Below are 25,094 nucleotides of genomic sequence, written 5' to 3'. Positions count from 1 at the left end.
TGAAAATTTTTGCATATCTTTACGTATTGAAGGTTTCTGAACATTTTGGCATACCTAAAAAAATTGATGTCTGTGTATGTATTCATACAATTTTTCGTCCATGTTTTCGGGCGCACGGAAAAACCGATTTGAATCATTAAAAAACATTCGATTTCTATTGATAGGAAGATGTGCTGATTAGTTTTTGGAACAAGCTGGTCCAGCCGTTTCGGAGATACGGTGCAAAGAGTGCAGAATATGGAAATCAAGTTTCTGAGGGTACGAAGCATCCAATTTGAAAGATCCAAAAATTCAATTTGTAATGACGGGGAAATGAATTGATTGGTTTTTGGCAAAAGCAGGTTTAGCCCATTCGGATATACTGAGAAAAATGTTGAAAAAATAAACCCATATGCTTCAAATAAATAATTTTTACTTCGAAATTCAGTTTATATAATTTTGATGAATATTAAACAATGTCCTTCATTTTAAATGAAATTGATCAAATTTTGTTTATTTATATTTCTGTAAACATATATAAGTTACAGTATTTATAATAATCTAAAAACATTAATATTCCTTGAATATTTCATTTTGGTACGGAAGTTTCAGCAATTAGCCTACACCACTAGTTACTTCGAGAAAACAAAATTAGCATATCGGAAAAATAAAAAAAATCAATATATAATCCTTGTTATTGAAAAACTTTCAACAATAACAAAAATGATAAACGACTTCAAAGGATTAATTGCTTGTAAGATAAAATAATGAGTTCTAGAAGGTTTTACCACTATTCCGAGCTAGCATAAAGTTTATAATAATCAATTAATAAATGTAGTTAAGTATGAAAATAAGATAGTATAGTAAAATTTGTAAATATAATTTATTAGACCCCACACATGTACTTATGCGTTTGATATCCTCTACGCACATATAAAATTCTGAACGGTCGGAAAATCCCAATTATCCGCGATCATGCTTCCCGATGTTTCGTGCTTTTCCGAAAAAAAGTCTACCAAAAAATAATGAGCAAGAAGGTCTGCCAAAGGTTACTTATTGCTATTAATCAGACAAAAATATCAATGGGTGCGCAGAGCCCATTGTCCTTTGCAACAAAATCCTCTTAGTCACGTTTTCTACGTACTAATTGGTCCGAAATGAATGGCTTTTAGTACTTGCTACTAATGAACGCGTCAGCCGTATCAGATGCATCGGGACATTCACGGCAGAATTTTTCCATCATGGTGAATAAAATCGGAAAATTCGGAAAATTAACATTAAAGGAATATATTCTTCATAATAAATCATTTATGGTATGGTAAGAGTAAAAAAAAATCGATACGGGTAGTGCAAATTTATATGTAAAAAATGCATGAACGATGGTGTTAATATATTCTCTTTAATCTCTTGCGGATGATCAAAGACTACATGCGCCGACATTTTTGTGGTGAATATTGACTTGATAATGTGATTTATATTTCAGAATAATATAATATTACATTAAATAAAATAATGTGTATAAGCTGTAATGCTATTTTTTCTCTAGACAAATTCCGATATATGAATAATTGAGTAGATCAAACAGAATCAAGATCAAGATAAAAGTTTTTGAAATTGTAAAATTGGCCGATGAAAATATTCAGGATAATATGGCGAGCACAGAGGTCCAATTTTTAACTTCCCGAAGGAAAAGTTTGTTTTCATCAAAAAATCTAAAAGAAATTTAAGAGCCATTCGATTTATCTTGATGAGGACTAGCGTTTATCAATTTTGCGCGAGGATCAGCCGAGCCATTTCTTTGTAAATAGCAGAAAAGTGAAAAATGTTTCGTCACGTTTTAGCCCGCAATTCTGAATCAAAAACCGTTCGAAAGATATAGGTTGGGAATCGAACTGATTAGTTTTTGGTAAAGATCGGCCGGACAGTTTTCTTGTAATAAAGTATTAAAAAAAATTTTCGACAATTTTTATGTTTTTTTTACGAAAGATACCATAGTCTTATAGATCATACCGTAAAATATTACGGCCCTACGACAAGTCGTTTAATTTAAAAAATTATCCAAGGTTTGCAAATATTAGTAGTTTTTTTTTGACATTTGTTAAAATTAAAATTATATGTTTAAAAATTAATGATCCGCTTTGAAAGGGTTTTAGAATGAAGAATCTTGCCTCATAATTCTTAGAATTATATAAGCAAAATTGCATAGATAGAAAAAATTGTTTCAAGTATTTTACCTAGAATTAAAATTCGAAATATTTTCGATATTCAAAAAAAATTTTTTTTTGTAAATTAAAAAAAGCTAATTTTTTAAATAAAAATTATTTTTCTGTATTCCCAAAATCAATCATCAACAACAATCATTTCGTCAACACAAGCAATTTTTTTGAATCATTCAAATTGGATGCTTTGTTCTCTCAGAAACTGTCATTTTTTTACATATTTTAGCTGCATATCTTCGAAACGGTAGGACCTGTCTTTACCACTTCTCTCCATCATTACGAATTGAACGTTTTTGGAATCATTCGAATCGGATGCTCGGTTTTCGCAAAAACCGTGTTTCTGTTTTCTGCTTCGTATCTCGGTAACGAAGACCTTACCCAAAATCTAATCAGCACATCTCCCTATCAATAGGAATCAACTGCTTTTTTATTTATTCAAATCGATTGAGTGGTACACCCAAAAACTTCGACGAAAAATTGTATCCACACACTCACACACACTTCCATTTTTACTGAGCTATACCAAAATGTTCAAAAACCTTCAAAACGTGAAGATATGCAAAAATCTTCATTTTCGATTTTTGGCTCATTACTTTAACTTACCCTACGGGACACAATATAACACATATCACACGAACAATTATCTAGGTATGTCCAATAAAAATCCCCATTTTATGATTATGTGTTCTTTGCATTTTTTAAAAAATGTCACCTAGTCGCCCCATAAGCGGGGTAAAATTGGCAGTCAGGGAGAATACAGGTGGAATCTCTTGTTTTTAATTTGAAAAAGATTTTTCGAAGTAATAGCTACATTATTTAACCTATGCGAAGTATTTATTTTATGGGTGCATTTTTCAACGAGATAACACTATATATAAACTTGATCTGATTTCTGATATATAACTTTATCAGAAATATTTATCAGCATAGATGGAATAACTATTTATTTAATTCATCTCGCGTAAAATTGCTTTTCTCAACTCACATTAATCAGATTTACTATTTTTTAATGTTTACATCTTTGCCAGGTTAAAGATTCAGTTGGTAGTTTTTATGCCTCCGACGTGTAAGCTTTTATATAGGTTTATAAAAAAAAGCTGTTGAATTTAACCTAAAATTAACAATATGTCTTATAAAACAATTAAATAACATATACTCAAAAATTATGTTATGGCGTCGTAAACTAAATAATGATGGTCACCACAGAAAAAATTAACAACGTAAGAAAATACTTCTATTATGGATTTTCCAATGTTGCCGTATATATCTCCCGATAGCAACGTTGTTAGAACCAAAGAGAAAATGGGTTAGACATCGTTTTCCCTAAAATTTCAAATAATGTTGCTAAAAATGCTCAACTTTACTTGTTTTTGAGACATTTGTGGTGGATCTTTTTACTCGCGGACCTTTTAGTCCTGCTTATGTATTTTATTACTCAGTCTACCTTAGATAAACGTATGTATTTTCAAGTAATTACAGATTGTAAAATTGGAGACGTACCAGACGTCCGCAATATTTTCTAAAATTATTGATTGTATTCTTCGCATCCTAACAGTATTTTTTTCAGATGGTAAATTAAAAGAGTGATGTTAAATAATGATCCATATCAATCACAACACTTAGTAATTTCGAAAAAGCTTTTATTCTTGCACTTAACTCAAATGATATCATCGTCGTCAGTCTCGTCCGCCTCATCACAAAATTGCTATGCGACTTTTTTTACTTTGATTATTTTGCTGTCATACACAACAAAGACATCTATACACATGGGATAAGGGTTGGTCAAAGAAAACTTAAAATTTAAATAAATTTTAAATTTAAAATGTGTCAATATAACTAGAATTATTTCAGTATGTGAGAGATACAGATCATTTCTGAGTAAAATTGCTCGTATTTTTTAATCAACAATATCTCACTAATTATTATTTAAATAATTAACTGAGCCAAATTGACAAAATGAATAAGTACTGATCTTCAAATTAGCATTTGAAGTGCAATATTTCCTGTACTGAATTTTTATATGAAATTAATTTTTTTTAAATATAAATTAAATTCTTTCACAACATTATACACTATTTATAATATACTAGTATAATTACTCGTATATTTATTTTCAAAAATATCTCACTATCATTTAAATAAAAATTCGATGACTATTCATAGTGAAATGTGCTGATTAGTTTTCTTACAAAGACAAATCCAGTCGTTTCGGAGATACGGTGCAAAAAGTGCAGAAAATAAGAATTAAAATTTTGAGATTATAACAAAATACTTGGACAATACGTAAAATTTTGCTTACGTATGAAATATTATTTCAAAAGGTTTCAGGATTTCGAATGACGAGTATTTTCATCAATCACAGTTATATTAATGATTACAATGCTATTTAAATAAATATTGCAATTTGGTGTAATTTGTGATTTAACAAATTAAATTTATACATACTTGGGAATGATAATCTGATTACCATTAAATCAAAGTTAATGAAAGTTTTTGTGATCAGATGTGTTATATATTACTTTTGGAACTGCTAATCAGATATTTTAAAATTTAAAAATACACATAAAAATGTAAAATATATTTACATTTAAGAAATATATGATTCACTATTGAATCGCTTTATTTTTTTCCTCTGAAATTCTAAACTTTCAAACCATTTTTAAGAAAAATATATTATTTACAAAACATTTTAATTCAATTCAATTGCATACTTTTGTTCACGAGAAGATGGTATTTTTACCAGTAGGAAAGCTGTAGATTATGATATTCCTTTTCGGAATAATTTTGTATCCGCTAGAAAATCAGATTTGCTAATTATATGTTTTCTCGGCGTTTTAAGCCATTTTGAGTCGAGTCAGACCAAATTAGAAAAATGTGGGTGGGTAGGCTAAACCGAATTTGAAAATTTTAAATTTGAAAAAGCGATTTGATGTACTCAGTTTTACGCAACGAGGGGCCTAGCCAAAAATTTCAATTAGCAGGAAAGTATTAAAATTGTGTCCACGTTTTAGTCCACAATTTTGAATTTGTTTTAAAAGTTTAAAAACTGTTCGAAAGATATCAGTCGAAAATATAGCTGATTAGTTTATACCGGGCCATTTCTTCCGAATTTGATGAAGCTTTGACACGACGATATACTTTGTAGTTAGAAATAACATACTAAAGACATCATAGGCTTACATTAAGCGGTTGAATTATAAAAAATCATCAAAATTTGCTCATCATCAATTGCTTTGCGCTCTTAGGCGATTCTAATCAGAATCTATGCCGAGCAAATATATACGTTCCGTGTTGCTTGGAAGTTGACGTCCACACTTAAATTCATTTTTAAAACACAAAATATGTAATGAAGTGTTATACAGAATAATTCGATTTATATAACAAACAGTGGCGTTGTGCGAATACTTTTTACAGAAACGCTAAAAATTTAAAAACCGGTCCTGATATTTGTTCTGATTCGGTTCGAAAAGGAAAGAAACAAGAAGCATTAAAAAGGCCATTCTGTGCATATATATATACATACATACATACATACATATATGTATGTGTATGTGTGTGTGTCCTTATTACAACAGTAAGAACGTTTAATAAAAATTAGTTAAAATATAAAATACGAAAAGTATATCAAACAACACTGCGTGAATAGTTGTTTTAGCATGAAAGTTTTAACATGAAAGCTCTAAATGGATTTTAAATAGTCCAGCAAAAAATTTTCAAATTAAAATAATACCTAGACAGTACAGCGGTTTAGGATGAGTATGTATTAAATAAACAAATATTCCTCTTCCTCTAGGATGGGCAGCTTCAACTCCTCCCCCAAGATCCATGTCAGGAAGATGACTTTCGACTACCATCGCGTAAAATCGCTGTCGTCGGTGGTAGAATATTGCAAACAGAAGAGGAACGGATTGCTGGAACTGCTGGGCTGTTACTATGCACCCCTCGGCACCAACGCCCTGGTGCAGCAAAATTAGGATAATCCAAGTAGGATTATATTCAGGATCTTGTTTTGTTTTCATCCGCAGAACGATGAGACCTTAATCGAGATTTTACATAATTATTTGGATTAAATAATTGTTGTAGTGGGCCATTCATTTTTATAAATGGAAGATTTACTAGATTTTCAATTTCAAATCGATTCTAAATTTTTGTTCTTTTGAAATAATGTACCATAAAAAACCACAAATGTATAATAAAAATTATTAGCATTATCCGTAGGATCATTTGGGTATGGTAATAAACTATACCAGGTATAGTTTATGATCATATTAAATTTAAAACTGATCAAGATGAAAATATATGCTGTATATCCGTTATTAAAAACCAAAGCATACTGAACAAATCTAATAAGAGAAGATTATATCTATCTTTAATAAGACCATATGCTTCACCAATTTCGTATACGATAAGCAAGGATAATATAAATAAATTATAAAAGATTCAAAATAAAGCCTTAAGAATAGTTTTTGGAAGATCAAGGAATCCAGTAAATCTACACTATATATCAAACAAAATACTACCCGAGGCAATACAAGTTCCGGAAATTATGTAATTAATAAATAAAATCTCAAATTTTTTTTTTTTAATTGTTTAGTTAATAATAACACAACAATTAATGTGATAGATTCTGTGACAAAAGATATTTTCTGGTATTCTAACTATGTGCTACCTAGTTTTAGAAAAGATCTTTAGTTAAAATAAATATTTCAGTTTTAATTTGTCAAAAGTTTTCCACCACATTTATGTTTTTGTTAGTGTTGTATTGTCCTTCAATATATTGTTTGTGGGTTTTGTGATATTTTTGCGACATAATAAATATTATTTAGATTAAAGTAATATTTATGTGAATTTATTATATATTAAGTAATTGTTTTGTTATCTTCAAATGAAGATAGATATTTATGTTGTAAATTTATAGATTGTATATATTTTTTAATATTAAATGTAATAAAAATCTTTTAAAAACTAAAAACTAAATTAGCCTTTAGGTAAATTGCTGGGACCTTCCGTACCGTAATGAAATATTCAAGAAATATCAAATGTTTTCAATGGATTTTCATAAATACTGTAACTTTTATATGTTTACAGAAAAGTAAATAAAATTTAATCAATCGAATTTAAAATGAAGGACATTGTCTAATATTTATGAGAATTATTTAAGCTGAATTGCAAAGTTAAAACTATTTTTTCTAAAGTATATAATTGAACTTTAGAACCTTTAGGTAGAATTAAAATTAAAATTCGAATAATTTGTAATATTAAAATTTCGTCAACATAAAGTTTTTTGAATCGGATGCTTAGTTCTCTCAAAAACTGGCATTCATTACACATTTAGCTCGGTATCTCAAAACGGCTCGACCTGCCTTTGCCAAAAAACTAATCAGCACATCTCCCTATCAATAGGAGTCGAATGTTTTTTTAACGATTCAAATCAGTTGATCCGTGCTCGCGAAAACGTGGACAAAAAATTGTATCCATACACACATACACACAAAAAAAATCCTTTTTATTTTTCAAATGTTTAGAAACCTTCAAATAGTGAAGAAATGCAAATATTTTCAATTTCGATGTTTGGACGATAACTATAACTTACCCTACGGGAAGTTAAAAATCAGCTATTTTCCTCAATTTTTTGGCGGAATAAAAAACGATTTACCGAAATGGCGCTCCGGCACGTTTCGGCTCATCAACACCACTTTGAAATTCATCAGTTAGAAATTGTATTTAACCCTTAACTTAAAATAAAGAGCAGAGCTCGCGTATGATGTTCGGGTCAGAAGCAAATATTACGCATTAGGGGCATGGCCCGGTATGGTGAACGCAAGTATTACTAAATATTTATTTAGACGAAACTATGAAACACAACATTACTTTTATTTTTGGAGTAAACCATACACTATAAGAAAAAATAGTCACAAACGCCGCGCCAGCTTGAATAACTTTGGGCCGACATTTTCGAATCTAAATCGTAAGTTAAGGTTATTATGTACACGTATCAGAAAGTTTATGTAACTCGCATTAAGGCAAATTGCCACTTACAAATAGTTTTTTTTGGATATTATATATATATATATATATATATATATATATACATTTCTTTCGCATATGGATATGATGTGAGATCACCGCGTAGCATATGTTTTATTTACGCGTCAAACCCTTGACGCTCTCGCTAGGCACTTTAATCCGTCAAACACTGGCTTCCTCTCGCAATGTATACGCGACATGGATTCGGCGTTTAAATATTTATAATCCAGGGTACGGCAACACTGTGTATGCGTGCACGTCGACATGTGACACTGACACCTTGGCGCGAAACCGTCATATCAGTCATCTGTCAACGATACACGTCCGACATCCCGTCACAAAATATAAAATTCAGATTTAAAAATTGGTTTCGATGGAATTTCGAGGCATGGTTATGTGCTTATGATAATTGAATGTATTGGGAAAGCCAGTAACATTTATGGAGATGCGAGTTGATAGTTTGTCTTTTCAAAAATGTTTTGGTGAATGTATAGTATATATTGCTTTTTAGATTCTCGAACGAGAAGTTTATATTCTCAACATTTTAGGTCATTTAGAATTGTTTGATACCTATATTGGAAGAACTGGTATGTATGGTTGCGCATGAGTGTACACATGAACCAAAATTTCGTTTTTGTAAACTTTCACTCAAAAACAGCTGCATCGAATTTAAAACTTTAAAAGTCAGTTAATGACACTTGGTTATAGCGTCTTGTTAATACGTTAGTTTTGTGAGATGATCGGCTTGGCCGCTTCTTTAGAGTTAGCAATAAAGTACAATAAAATTTATCCACATTTTTGCTAAAATCCGGAACCCATTACAAAAATTTGTAAACAGTTCGAAATGTATCAGTACGGTTTTTTTATGATAAGTTAGTAGTCCTAACAAACTTCTTGTGCGCGGGTACAAAGTCAACAATCATTATCTGCTTTTAAAGTAGAAGGCAAAATATGTGTAACCAATAAACTTAATTCTTAAGACGTTGCTGTCAGGACGGCCATGTATTAAAAGTTAGAATAAAAGTTTTTCTTCGTTCGTAATTTTTTTATTTTTAAGCGAAAATCTAAAATGAAAATTTTTGCAGATCTTCACGTTTTGGAGGTTTCTAAACATTTTGGCATACCTCAGAAAAAATTGATGTGTGTGTGTGTTTTGTATGTCCGCATTTTTTCGTTCACGTTTTCGGGTGCACAGATTAACCGATTTGAATGGTTTCGATTCATATTGATAGGGAGATGTGCAGATTAGATTTTGGCAAAGGCAGGTCCAGACGTTACGGAGATACGGAACAAAGAGCGCAGAAAATACAAATCGAGTTTTGGAGAGAACGGAGTATCCGATTGGAATGATCTAAAAAACATTCATTTCGTAATGATGGAAAGGAGTGGTGATTAATTGCTATATAATGAATTGCCAAACGATGGCAATGATAACGATGACCAATTATGACGATAAATTTAAAAGAAAAATAAAGAAACTGATAATTTTAGAATAGCAATAAATACATATTTCTATAATTACTAAATAACTTCGAATATTACTGAACATATTGCGATAGTTTTATTGTTTCATGGTTTGATGTGTTATGTGTTATGTGTTATGTGCTGTAATATAGGTTGTTTGGTTTTAACAGTATATTTACTGATTGTCAAACTGGGTCTTTGTGCTTCACCCCATCATATACAAACCAGTGTTTGTATATATTTTAGTAGAACTAAGAACATTTGAGCTGTCTTGCTGACTTCCATAGCGTGGCCTTTTGTAGAAGGCAACCAAAACGGTTGTTCCATTTTTATATAAAATATTTTTAATCATCTTTATATTGAGTTTTATACAATTTTTTAATACTAACGATTTTTGCAGACATCAAGTAGGGGCTACTTTTACTTGGAATCGGGCTATTCGTAGCTGGAATCAAACCAGGAACCTCTGATTCGAAGAGTCCATAGCTCCAACTGCTTTATCGTTATAGCTAAAAATTAATTTATGTATCAGGAGATACGAATATATCTACAGAGGAAACAAACATGAATGTATTATAATTAAAACATAATAAAAACCAATATATAACTTTGGATATCCTACTGAATCGCGTATGTCAGATATGCTCAAGTAGGACTTCGTAGCGTCAGACTGACATGGAGATTAACGTATTAAAATAATTTATAGATATAATGATTAAATGATTATTATAAATGCAGATACGCCATTACAAGCAACATCCTGATTTGACAAACTTGGCATTCCAAGTCAATATTGAAATATAGCCATATAAGCTAATAAAATCACGATACATAGGTAATTCGAGTTACACATTAAAAACATTAGGTTAAGTTCTAGAAAAGAAACAGCTTGTAGGACATTGTGATTCTGAAGAGTTCTGATTGCTATTGAGCACAATACAATCAAAAGTTACTTTACAAATATACAAGTTTGTGTGACATAATATACATGGGTAAAAAGTCTATATTATGGCTTGTAAGATAGTATGAAAATTAATACGTTTATTTTTTTTATTTTTTTTTTATTTTTTTTTCATAGCAAGCTATACAAAGTACATTCAGCTACATTTATATATGTTACAGTTATATATTATTTGTCTGCGTGAGAAGGATCGCTATCCTGCGATAGCGCCTTTATAGGAGTTATGTTATAAATACGTTTATATAATGTTATAAATTATTAAAGCTGAAAAACTGAAACAAAGGACCAATTCTCCGGTAAATTAGACCGTAACATAGTCATAAAACCCAATCTAAGAATGTACAAATATCAAAAAAATGTTATCGCAACTGCATCTTTCCGATGTGCAATTATAACACATATGTGAAGTTAGACTTTAAGAGTAAACGCACAAGAAATACATAGTATTTTTGCAGTTTTCAGTACCAAGAAAGAAGCGTAACATAGCGTTGCCATGACAACCATAGGTATCGGAATAATGGCCCAATATAAATACACGTTACGAACTAAACATTTCTAATACAGAAGCATTCACCACTCGACAGAGTAGTCAACGCTCGTATACTATAGTTCCAGCCATAGTTTACGTTATAAGATTATTATTTCTATATTTTGTGATGTTATTGTGTTAATATTCTGTTTATTATTTACATTTATATTTTTGTATATATGTTTATTTTTTTGTTTTTTATAAGTTTAACACTTTTTCTAAATTACAAAGAAACGGCTTGGCAGATCGTCGCTCAAAACTGACAAACGAGAGCCCTCACTGACATACATCAAATGGTTTTTAAATTTATAAAATCGTTTCAGGCGTTTTGAGCAAACTTTGACGAAGTTTCAAAATTAAACGACTTGTCGTCGACCATGGTACCTACCGTTAAAAAAATCATAAAAATCGAGGAAAATATTTTTTTCAACACTTAATAAAACGGCCCACATACTTATTCTAAATCTGGTCTCATTCGATTCAGAATGGTTTGAAACGTCGGCAAAACATATAATTAGCGAATCTATTTTTTTATGAAAACAAACTTCTCCTTCGGGAAGTTTGAAAAAAAGCTACTATTCGCAAAGAATTTCTATCCGTTAGTTGATTTGATTTTTATCCACTTCCTCAAATCCTATGTTATTATAATAAACGAAATTGAAATGTGTGAAAACAATTTTATTATCTCATATCTCACATTTTCAATTTATATCTGTGCGTACTAGGAGAAGGAGCATTGTGTACATTGAACGAAGCAATATTTCTGAAAGCTGTACATACCTTATGAGTGAAGCGCACGAGATTTTAAATATTCATTTCGGCAACGAAAGAAATATAGGCAACGCGTCATACGACCAGATATATGCTAAAGTTCTAAGGTTAAGAAATATGTCTCAAATCAAACTTATTTGTATCACATGATTTAGAAAAAAATAGAAGGACATGAATATTTAACACGTTAATCAAAATACAACATTGTTTATAGCACAGGTACTAAAAGCAAATAATAACAACAAGGTTCGATATGAAAATATTTTTCAGACGCGGTACTACCACATACCCGGACAGCCTGCTTTTAAGCAGTATTTACATCGGCTTGCACGTGAAAATATAGATTAAAGTATGTTTCAAAGTAAAAATAGCTTTTCTCCGGAACTGATGCATCCAATTAAGGATCATCAGTATTACGGAAATTATAATAATAAAATAGTATCATATGATACTATAAATACAGTAATAAAATAGTGGAGGATGTTACTTTTTGTTCACGTTTTCGGGCGCACGGGTCAAACAATTTTAATGGTTCAAAAATCATTCGATTTCTATTGATAGGGAGATGTGCTGATTAGTTTTTGGCAGAGGCAGGTCCAGTCGTTTCGAAGATGCGAAGCAAAGAGTGCATAAAATGGAAATCGAGTTTTTGAGAGCGAAGCCTCCGATGTGAATGGTCCAAAAAACATTCAATTTGTAATGATGGGGAAAAGTGGTAATTAGTTTTTGGCAAAGGCAGGTCCAGCCGTTTTGGAGATACCAAGCTAAATGAGCCAAAATGGCAGTTTTTGAGAGAACTAAGCATCCGATTTGAATGATTCAGAAAACTTTCTGCTTGTTTTGACAAAATAATTGTGGTGAGGATCACTATGATTAAATTGATATAAGCGGACTGTAAATTATAAATATTCCATCACCATAAGATATGCGAATAAAACCACTATTTAGATTATGATATATGCATATTAAACTTCATTCTACAACCTTCTTCTCTCATTACATTTGCTAGTCTCTTTCAATTATTATAAGTTACAGGTATTTATAATCATACCATTGTATCCCCTACCTCAAAGGGTCCCGGGTTACATAGAAAAAGCCCTGGTCAAATCTTGACCAAATTGAAAATAATTTTTTTTTTTAAATATCCAATTTTTTTTCTGAATTTTTTTTTTGCATATCCAAAATAATTGAGATTTCCACTTCAATTCTGGATAAAGTTCTGAAGATTACTTATATACTTTAACTAAATAAATTTAACTTTGTAATTCAGTTTATATAATTTTTATAAATATTACACAATGTTTACAGTATTTATAGTAATCTATTTGAAAACATTTAACATTCCTGGAAAATTTCATTACGGTACGGGAAGTTCCAGCAATTTGCCTTAAGGCACGATGCCATACACAACTAGTTCCACGTTTAATAACCGTATTGTTTTTTTAGATACGGATGAATAGTTATCAAAAACAGTTAGAAAATATAAAACTGTAAGATATAATGTAATGTAAAGCCGAAAAACATGAGTAACCAAAGTTTATGCATACATACTTATTAAAATCAATTTTAATTTAGAAGACTCAAATAATCATAAGACATTTTCATTGATATTTGTCTACATTTATCATTTTCAAAATACCGTGAGTTCTACATTCAAAACGAATGAAGATTTTCCAAACACAAAAACGGGTTTCGAATTGATTTACTTAATATACAAACTTCAAATGTTATATTTGCGACATCTATTTATGTTTAATTAGTTGAAGCAGAAGTGCTCACAGCCCACTCCTTTAACACAAATATTACCGATGAAATACCTACATGTCGAGGTCCTTGATTCAATTAATTTATGGAAGCCGATCGCAGTACTATGTCAACATTTCTGTGCAAACAGAGGGTCCTTTCGATATCATTTACCCCAAAAAAATGTTTACAAATCACATGCGATCGAGTATCATTTCGGGTAGTGATTCATAGCCTTCGTTACTTATTGGAAAGGCTTTCGATTTGGGGTTGGGAGCAAGAAGTGCTTTTGAACGGGTTAATTTTATTTTATCCAAGGAAAAAATTATTAGCAAAAACTTGTTTACATTTTCTTTACTTTAAAGTAAGTTGTTAAAATCTAATAATTCCATAAATTATATTTATTTTTATGTAATTTATGTCGTTAATTGCCTTGTCAGTCACATTAAGAAGTTATACAAGAGATCTTTATGTTTCCACATTTCGGGAAAATAAAGTAAAATGCCACTTACTACGTATTTTTAAAGTTAATCCTTCAAAAAATCCTAAACCACTTGACATTCTAGAATATATTTTGTTTGTTTCAAAAATTTGAATCTAAATAGTAATTAATGACTGTTCGCATAACAAATATATTCGCGTATACATATATTGGTCGTGCTATAAACTCTGCAATATTTTGTTGAGTATGTTCGACAACTACAGTTAACTGGTTATTAATCATCTTTGATTTGCCAGTTTTAATTATTAACTGAAGAAAAGTTGATTTCGGACTAAATTTTACGTAGTTTTTTAGTAATAAAGCAAATATGGAATTTGGAAGCTAGAGGCTTATTGTAACAGAGGTTGGTTGCTACAGGTGTTTTTCAATAGGATTATGAAGGATATTGAAATATTTTTTTATTTTTGTCAATACTCGCCCTATTACAGAAATTGTAATAATAATATATCATATAGAGATGTGTTAACTGATTGGATTGCCATCTGTCAGACTAGTATTAAGTCAAATCAGCACAACATTGGGTTCTGATTGCTGTTCAAAAATAATTAAAAAAAAACATATCAAACATAGTAAACATCTTAGAAGGCATAATGCAATGTCCTGCATAATATTGTCGTAGCTTAGCTATTGTATAACAGGACGACGCAGTAAACAGAAGTGTGAAGATCCATCATTTTCATGTAATATAAAATTACGTTATTATAAAATTTCGATTTGCGTTATTATAATTGATTGATTTTAAATCTTATAAGAATTTATATGATGGCTAAATTGTTTAAATATTTGTTTTTGCCTTGATCAATGCAAAAAAAATCACACCTGGGATTGGTACGAGGTGATACTAGCAAGCACACTTTTGAAAAACGTGAAAATACCAACTTCAATTAAAAACAAAAAAAATTTAGCAATGAAATAAATATTGAAATAAAATTAAATAAATATTTTTAACTTCCCTTAGAGTAAATCATAGTAATCGCAAAAAAACAAAAATGAATTTTTTTGCATATCTTCACGTTTTGAATAAGATTTCTGAACATTTTGGCATACATTAGAAAAAATGAATGTATGTGTGTATGTTTGGATACAATTTTTGGTCCACGATTTCGGGCGCACGTATCAACCGATTTGAATGATTCAAAGAGCATTCGATTCCTATTGATGAGAAGAGGTGCTGATTAGTTTTTTGTGAAGACAGGTCCAGCCATTTCGAAGATATGTGGCAAAAAGTTTGAAAAACTATAGTTCAGTTTCTACGAGAACAGAGACCCGATTTGAATGATTCAAAAAATATTTTAATGAAGAATTTATAAAATTTTTGTTAAGGAAGGTCTAGCGGTTTCGGAGATAAAGAAAAAAAAGTAACACAAAATTGATATTTGGCGGTCAAAAATGATTATTAGTCATATGCACATAATATTATCTTATAATATAATATGTATTTCTGATTGCTAATAAAACGAGTTTATAAAAAAAATAAAAAAATAATATAATATATTTTATTCAAAATTTTCAGGTTTTTTTAATTTCCAAAAATATACTACAAAGTTTTATACTTTAAATATGAATTTTAAATTCAAAATTCTCTTTGTAGATGTATATATTTCAAATGCGTTATTCTACTCGTAGGAAATGTATCCTCAGATGAATTTATTCGGCACTTCTTGCTAATGTAAACTTTCTAAAGTGTTTTGAGCGACAAGATCGTCACTAAAATATATAGTGATTATAATTATCTATTTGAAAATGTTTAAAACAATTGTTATTAATTATTGATCAATTTTTATTGATTACTGATTTTTTTCCCTCGAATGTTTAATTCTGTAATGTATATTTTTATAAAGTAAATAAATATAGAATTATTTTCTACCATTTGCCATAATGAAATGGCTTGGTCAATATTTGCGCTTTTGTGCTTTTATGCTTTTGTTACGATGACTTGTCGAGGTGTCGGAGCTAAATGAAATAGAGCAAGTAAAGCGAAGCCCTACTGTCCTCGTGTAGGAGCACGTTGCATCACGTGCATTATATGATTATGGAGGCTTTGTGTCCGACGATGATGAAATTATTCCCCGTTGAACGCGATGAGCATTTGTGACATATATTTGTGTTTGATAAACATGAGTGGGCAATTGAAATAAATTCGACTTGTGATGCAAGGCATCGTGCCTTAAGGCAAATTGCTGAAACTTTCCCGTAACAGAATTAAATATTCGAGATAACACATCAATAATATAACTAGTTGGTATTGGTATAGGTATTTGGCCTTGGGGCAAGTTACATAAACTATCCGATATGTGTAAATAATCGACTTAATCAATAAAATATAAATTAATTTTTATTACACATAATTGAACACGAACGATCACGTTAACTCGGAGCATTTTCTAAAAGCAAATTTTTAAAAATCAGCAATTTTTGTAATTGAACCAGTTTCCGTAGGACTTTAATGGTTTAGTATATTCATTAAGACCAAGTACTCCATCGTTATACGAAGTAAATAGTCTAATTTTAATTTTAACAAACGTCAAAAAAACTATGTACTCATTTTCTCAAACTTTGATGAATTTCTAAAATTAAATTACTTGTCGTGAGGCCGTAATATTTCAGTAAGTTCTATAAGACCATGATATATATCGCCAAAAAAGTTTCATAACTAGTGGGGCGCATGGCATCGTGCCTTGGCAAATTGCTGAAACTTCCCGTACCAATAATTATTATTTTTTTAAAAGCGATTAACATTTTTGAAAAAATTTTACTTCGAAAAAAATAGATTTTTGAGAAACTATAAATTTGACAAAAAATTACTTTTTTTTAAAAAAAAAATATTGAAAAGAAACGTTTTCTTTATTTTGACATATTTTGGAAATTCTGAACTTTTTTTCAAAGCAATCGTACTGCTTTAACTGTGCAAGGGCAAAACATCAAAGCGCGTAAGCGCCGCGTCGCCGTCTAACGGATAAACATTGGTACGGAACCCATAGGAATGTAAACAAAATTTATACTTATTGTAAAAATCTCTATAAAATATCTGATAATTTGATGTGCATATGTCTAATGATCATTTTTGACCGCCAAATGGCATTTTTTTTACTTTTTTTATTAGATCTCTGACACCGCTAGACCTGCCTTCATGAAAATTTGATCAATTCTTCATCTTGTCAATACAAGTAAAATGTTTTTTGAATTATTAAAATCGGACGCTCCGTTCTCCTAAAAACTGAGTTACCATTTTTGACACTTTTTGCCCCGTATCTTCGGAACGGCTAGACCTGCCCCCGCCAAAAACTAATCAGCACGTCTCCTTATCAGTACGAATCGAATGCTTTTGGAATTATTTAAATCGATTGATCGGTATTCCCAAACTCGTCGACGAATACATTCATTTTTTCTAAAGTATGCCAAAATATTCAGAAACCTTTCAAATGCAAAGATATATAAAAATTTTCGATTTTTTTGCGAATACTATAACTTGCCCTACGGGAAGTTAAATATTGATTAATAATAACAATTGTTTTTAAGCATTTTCAAATAGATAATTAAAACTACAACATATTTTATTGTTCCTATAATATACAGAGATGATCTTATCGCTCAAAACACTTAGGAATATTTACAATATAACAAGAAATGCCGAATGAATCCACATGAAAATATATATTTTTTGGATAACACATGAAATTTATACATTTTTAAACTAAATTGTAGATTTAAAATTTATATTTGAAGTATAAAACTTTGTATATTTTTGGAAAATTTGAAAAAACATTTTTTTTGAAAATGTTGAAATTTGTTTGAAACGCATAAGTGAACTTTTTAAATCAAGTATCTTGGTACAAACCTAAAAAAACTGTTACAAAATTAGTACACATTTTTAAAACGTATCTATAGTATCTGATAATTTGATCTGCATATGTGTCTAATGATCATTTTTGACCGCCAAACTATGATAAATAAGGTTTTTTACTTTTTCCTCTTTAAAAATTTATATAAGTAAAATGTTTATCAATTCATTCAAGCCGGGCGCTCCGTTATCTCAAAAATTAAGCTCCATTCTTGGAACTTTATGACCCGCATATTTGAAACGGCTGGACCTGCCTTCGCCAAAAACTAATCAGTACGACTTACAATCAACAGGAATCGAATGCTTTTTTAATTATTTAAATAGGTTGATATGTGCGTCCGAAATTGTAGACAAAAAATTGTATCAAAACATGCATACTCATACACAAACACATACATTCATTTTTTCTAAAGTATGCCAAAATGTTCAGAAATCGTTGGAACGTAAACGTAATGTTCAGAAACCTTTGATTATTTTATTCATTAGTTTCGGGATTTACCAAGATGTAAAGAACTCTAGCAACAAAAAGTTATATGTACCGAATATACCTAAAACCATTACACTATAGTTCATAGTCTGAGCTGACAAAATTTTCCAAGCTACTATATGCAATAAACACTCTGTTAATGCGTTTAACCAGTTTAATATGGTAACCGCGCTATGAGAAATTCAGAATTAGTACAAATCACAGTATTTGTATCGCGTTAAATGCTGACCAAATTGCAAAAGGCATCATGAGCTATTAGTGCAGTAAACGGAGAGGAAAAATGGGTATAACCTCTGAATTTTTTTACTGTGCTCCGAATTGAATGAAATTTTGGAATTAGGTTCATCTTACCCTCAAGTTCAAAAGTGAAAACAATTCGGGTTGCGCCATCACCCCCGGGGGGATGACCCCCCTTCTAAATTGTGTAATTACATTTTTCCAAAATAACATCGGAAATAGATAGAAGAACTAATTATAAGAAAAAAATGTCTTCTATAATTTTTCAAAAAAAACAATACTTTTTAAGTTACTGGCCACTAAAGATTCATATATTTTTGGCGTTTTTCTTCGTTTTTTTGCAAATATCTCCTAAAATATACATTTTAACAAAAATCATGTAATGAACAAAATAATGTCAATAAAAATATTAATAAATCGGTATTACACAAAGTGTTCTAGGATAAATATTAAGCCAGATTTGAAAGAGCAAAGTCGTTTTTTATTTCGTTCAAGATTTAATTGTTGTATTTAAAGCCATCGAGTGGCGAGGTTTTACATTTTATGCATTTCGGGATAATTGGGTTTTATAGTGCTCAACATAAGCTTTAAAGTGAGTGCTGTTACAAGTTTTTTGCGTGTAAAATGAGTGAGCTATCATGGAAATAAGAAGCATATACAAAGTTTTTTCTTTTAAATCATATGGTTTAATGAGCGCCATTTCCACCAGAATTAAAGTATTTCACATTCCATCTAGAATTCACTTCATTATAGACATCTTGATGGATTCTAGTAGATTCACTATTTTAGCACAAACTATTTTCAGAAAACTCACGATTTTATAAAAACTTTTCTTTCCATTTTGCGCGGCCGCGCAGTCTTTAAACTTTTCTAAATCACATTATTTATGTGGCATTTCAATATTATTCAACGCAATTGATATCTCAGTTTGTACAACATTTTAATAAGTAAACGATTATTTATCTGCCTGTTAAGGGTGTACAAATATTTATAATATATCTACTACAAACATTAAAAGTGCATTTGTGATTTCATCAGTGCCAGGTGAATCCTTAAATAAGATATGCAATATAGTTTAAAATGACCTAAAATAATTTAGTATTGACCAGTTAACAGTGATAAACGCATATGGAGTAGTGGTAAAATTTTGTTTATTGACAAGTACATCCGTCATGCTTATAAACCATTGGCCATCAGCTATTCTAAATAAAATTTTTGAAAAAAAGAACTAAATTATATTATAAAATTTGAAAAATATTTTGAGGCTATGTTTGTATAGAATAAGTAGTTGCAAGTGACTTTTTATCTTAAGGCAAGTTGCACGAACATCACGAAATGTGTAAACAATATCAATTAATCAATCAATAAAAATTAAGATTAAACTATTTAAATAATATTTTCTACTTTGCTTTTCAGCAAGAACTTTCTAACTTTTCTTACATTTCCATTCGTAATATTTCATTGAATTTAATCCGGCTCTAGTTTAATACGTATGTACTATATGCTTATGATAACAAAGAAGTAAAATTAGTAATACTAGATATAATATTAGATAAACAAGTATATTCAATATTTCAATTAAATATTTTGAAATAAATTTTCTGTTTGATATATTACCAACTCAATTTACTCTGTGATTGGCGAATATACTCGTTATTAGTTTGATTTGGATAATATTGGCGCAACAGTTAACTGGTTAAATAAAAGTGGTATTGAAAAATATTTATTCTTGAATTACATACTATCTTGAATTTATTTTCAACTGAAGAATATTGTGAAAGCGATTTGACATAACCATTTCGCATTAGGCATAAGATCAACATTAGTTATTTTTCAGCTTTTTTGTTGTACTGAATCATTAAAAAATTCATTTATTTTGTATTACATTAAGGCCAAAACAATATATTTCATTATAATTTATTAATTCAGTTCCATAGTTTCATTCTTAACTTCCCGTAGGGTAAGTTATTGTAATGGGCCAAAAATCGGAATTGAAAATTTTTACATTTCTCGACGTTTTGAAGGTTTCTGAACATTTTGGCATACCTCAGAAAAAATGGATGTGTGTGTGTGTATGTATGTATGTATGGATACAATTTTTCGTCCGCGTTTTTCGGCGTACGGATCAGCCGATTTGAATGGTTCAAAAAACATTCGATTCCTATCGATAAGGAGATATGCTGATTAGGTTTTGGCAAAGGCAGGTCCAGCAGTTACGGAGATAAAGAGCAAAGAGTGCAGAAAATAGAAATCGAATTTATGAGAGAACGGAGCATCCGATTTGAATGATCTAAAAAACAATCAATCATTTTAAATTCTTTTTGTAAATCATTTAAACCAGATGCTTCGTTGACTCAAAAACTAAATCGACATTTCTTGCACTTTTGCCCTGCCTTTGTCAAAAAACTAACCAGCAAAACTAAATATTTGTATAGAAGAAAGAATATTTATAAATTAAATCTATATAACATTCGCAATTCTTATACTATAACCCCTAATATCATAAATTCCTTTTCGCGTATATGTATCACCTATACCTAAACCATAGCTAAACATTACATTTTACGTGGTTATACGCCTTATAACTACTATATCGTACGTTCCTTTACCACTACACCGTATACGCTCAATCCTTACACTTATATCTAAACCGCCTAACATTTATTATCTTACGCCTACAATTTCGCTTACATACTATTTCACCCTTACCGGGAATCGAACCCCGGTCCGCCGCGTGACAGGCTACCACTTAGCCACTCGACCACCGTAACGCTACAATCAACCGTCGTTTTTTGTGTGTTGTCGCGTCACCTTAGTATTGGTTACTCAATTAATTAGAAAATGCTCAATTAATGAACCAAAGAAACAACAGTGTGTTCCATAATATATTTTCAGTGGGGGGACCCGATAGAGTAGTGGTTAAGATGCGTGACTGTCATGCAGAGGAACCGGGTTCAATCCCCGGCATAGGCAATAGATAGGTAGAGATAATACATAGGGCGTAAGGTAAAAATATAACACATTAATATTAAATAGGTATGTAGGGTGTCTGATATGTATATATGTACATATAAAAACATATATATACACAAAAATATACACACATATATATATGTATACACACATATATATATATATATATATATACATATATATATATATATATATATATATATATATAATAATAAGTTAGTTAGCAAATAATAATCTAGCTAGTATGGATAGAGAAATTGATGGCATAGGTGTCTCACGGTATAATAGATAATAGTTGATAATATATATAATAGTATAATATAATGATAATAGTAAGATTATCATATCCCAAATTTAGTTTTATATTATGATAAGTTTTATATCATAATAAATAAGCGTAGGTATTAATAAAATAATATCATAATCAATGTATGTTATTAGTGGATATAAATTATGTACTCAATAATTCCTTTACTTATAATTGATTAGGTTTTCACAATATTATTGCCCAAAATCAAATTGGACCTTTGTGCCCTGCCCTACCATATATTTAACTTCCAAGTTATAGTAATTGCAAAAAAATCGAAAATAAAAGTTTTTATAAATCTTTACGTTTCAAAGGTTTCTGAACATTTTGGCATACCTTAGAAAAAAATTAATGTATGTGTGTATGTGTGTATGTGTGTATGTGTGTGTGTATGTGTGTGTGCGTGTGTGTGTGTGTGCGGAAAACAAATTTTCGTCGACGATTTCGGGAACACCGATCAACCGATTTAAATAATTCAATTAACATTCGATTCATATTGATAAGGAGACGTGCTGATTAGGTTTTGGCGAAGGCAGGTCTAGCCGTTTAAATTTTTTCCAAAATGTTAATTTTTTTTAACAAAATAATAATATTTGGTACGGGAAGTTTCAACAATTTGTCTTAAGGCACGATGCCATGCGCCCCACTATTTTAATATTATTTCAGCTCGTTAGAATCAAAACAGATTTTAGTGAAGCCAGAATGGTAATTAACCTATACTTCTCAAAGATGACAGATTATAAAGTAAATCCAAATATGAGCAAAAGCCAAAGAACACTTAAATTTATTTCGTTATACATCGTTAACAAAACAATTTGTCTGTTGAAATTCTAGGAAAGAGCTAAATACGGGTGAGTACCTATACAATATTATGGTTGTAATTATATAGATATAAGTGGCACTTTTCCTGAGGCAAGTTGCATAAACTTTCCACATGTGTAATAATTAACATAATCAACCGAAATTGAGATTTTTTAGGATAAAAAGCTTAACTGTTCATACCGAAAATGAAGAAGCTTTTACTAATGAATTAACTAACAATGCGATTTCCAATGATATCTCTTACATTTATGATATCAGTAATTATATAAAGTATAGTACACAAATACGTGTATGCATGTAGTAAAACACCTATTCACTATGATTCAACTAATTTTCTGTTTCGTAAAAATGAACTTCATCATCGGCATGTTGATCTCATTAAACATTTATTTAAAACTTAATATATCATTTTGTTAATAATTAACGGTTGCTATAGGAAATTACTGACATGATGACGTATATCATGTACGTGGTTCATTAATTGATCATAAACTAATTGAAAGTGGCATTTTGCTAAAATTTTCCGATAAGTGTAATAATTGATTAATCGACCGAAATTGAGATTTAAATGTACAGATAAAATTTTCAACTCTCTATTCCGAAATTAAATTTTTGGCTTTCGCTTGAATCTAATCATTGTGATTTTCAATTGATATCTCTAAACCACATTTATAATATCTGTAATTATAATAATTGTAGAGAACAGGCACGTACTTGTATGTCCTAAAATCCTATGTCCTGAAAACTTGTATGTCCTAAAAAATATTAATTAATTTATATAATTATAATTCAATAAATTTTCGTCAGACTGTTTAGTGGACGAAATTTACCGTCATGTAAAATTTCATGAAAAATATCAAAACATGTTTAAAAAAAAACATTAATATACTTCAGAATAAAAATAAAATATTACGCATCTGCTACAAGAAAATACTGGCACGACTACATATATCATGTACGTTGTCGTCGATGATATTCAATGATATAAATTAATAGTAACATTTTTTACACAATTATCAAACTTTTGTAAACTACTCACTCATTGTTTTGCTAACTCCAAAGCAGTTTCTAATGGCTTTGCCGATTCTCTCGCAAACCTAATCGCGTATCTTTCTTATACAATTTCATTAAATGTCTTTTAAATTTGTGAAATTTGAATATTGACTTTGACTTTGATTAATTTTTAAAATTAAACTACTTGTCGTAGAGACCGTAATATTTCAGTATAATCTTCATAATTTTAAAGATATCTATCAACATAAAAAATTGCTTCAAAAAAACTCTTTTCAACAGAACGGCTAAGCCGATCTCTACCAAAAACTATTCAGTATCAATCCTAACCAATAACTTTAAAACATTTTTACTTTTCTGCGATTTACGAAAAAACGGCTTAGCGTATCTTTATGCAAAACTAGTCAATGCGAGTACATATTGAGATACCTTGAATGGCTTCTAAATGTTCAAAATTGTTCCAACCATTTACGAGAAAAAGTAAACAAAAAATTCAAAATCGACTCACATGCACACACACACATACTATATCGAAATTTGGTTTCAATCGCTTCAGAATAATTTGAAATGTAATAAAATTAGCAAATCAGACTAATTGGCGAAAACAAATTTCTCCTTAGGGAAGTTAAAATTCAATTGGTTTATGATTAAGTATCGATACTAAATAAACTTGAAACTAAATAAATAAATCGATTTATAAGTCTTAAACTGTCATAATATTCAAATAATATCATAATTACGGGTATATTAATGCAAATATATACACGTCTTTAACTATAAGTAACACTATAAGTATATTATACATGTGTCTGACACATTTAGATATTACCCATATATAATCCTATTCATCGAAAACTTCCTCTCGCTACTTCCACGTCAGAATAATTACTAATAATACATTTCTCGAGTTAACTAGAATATTATAATCAGTTAAAGTTCCAAGTTTCATTTTCTGTTTTACTTTGAATTGCAAGTGTTTGCTTTGAAGTTTCATCATATCAATGGCTAATAAACGTATAGAGAATATGATGGCTGCGGACTGATTAGTTTAATTATGTGCTCCGAGTAAGTGAACGAGCCCCTTTCAAATTTTGTACACAAGTGCAGAAGTTTGATCATAATTTAAACAATTTGGTTACAATCACTTTGCTAATTGAAGAAGATTGCTCAAACATGAAGGAAGACTTCATGTCGTATTATAATACCATGATTAAAGGATAA

The sequence above is a fragment of the Ctenocephalides felis genome, unplaced genomic scaffold, assembly GCF_003426905.1.
Source record: "Ctenocephalides felis isolate EL2017-DRISC unplaced genomic scaffold, ASM342690v1 CF-g0.4_SCAFFOLD_00845, whole genome shotgun sequence".
Taxonomy (NCBI): Eukaryota; Metazoa; Arthropoda; class Insecta; order Siphonaptera; family Pulicidae; genus Ctenocephalides; species Ctenocephalides felis.
Note: the sequence above shows the minus strand (reverse complement) of the source record.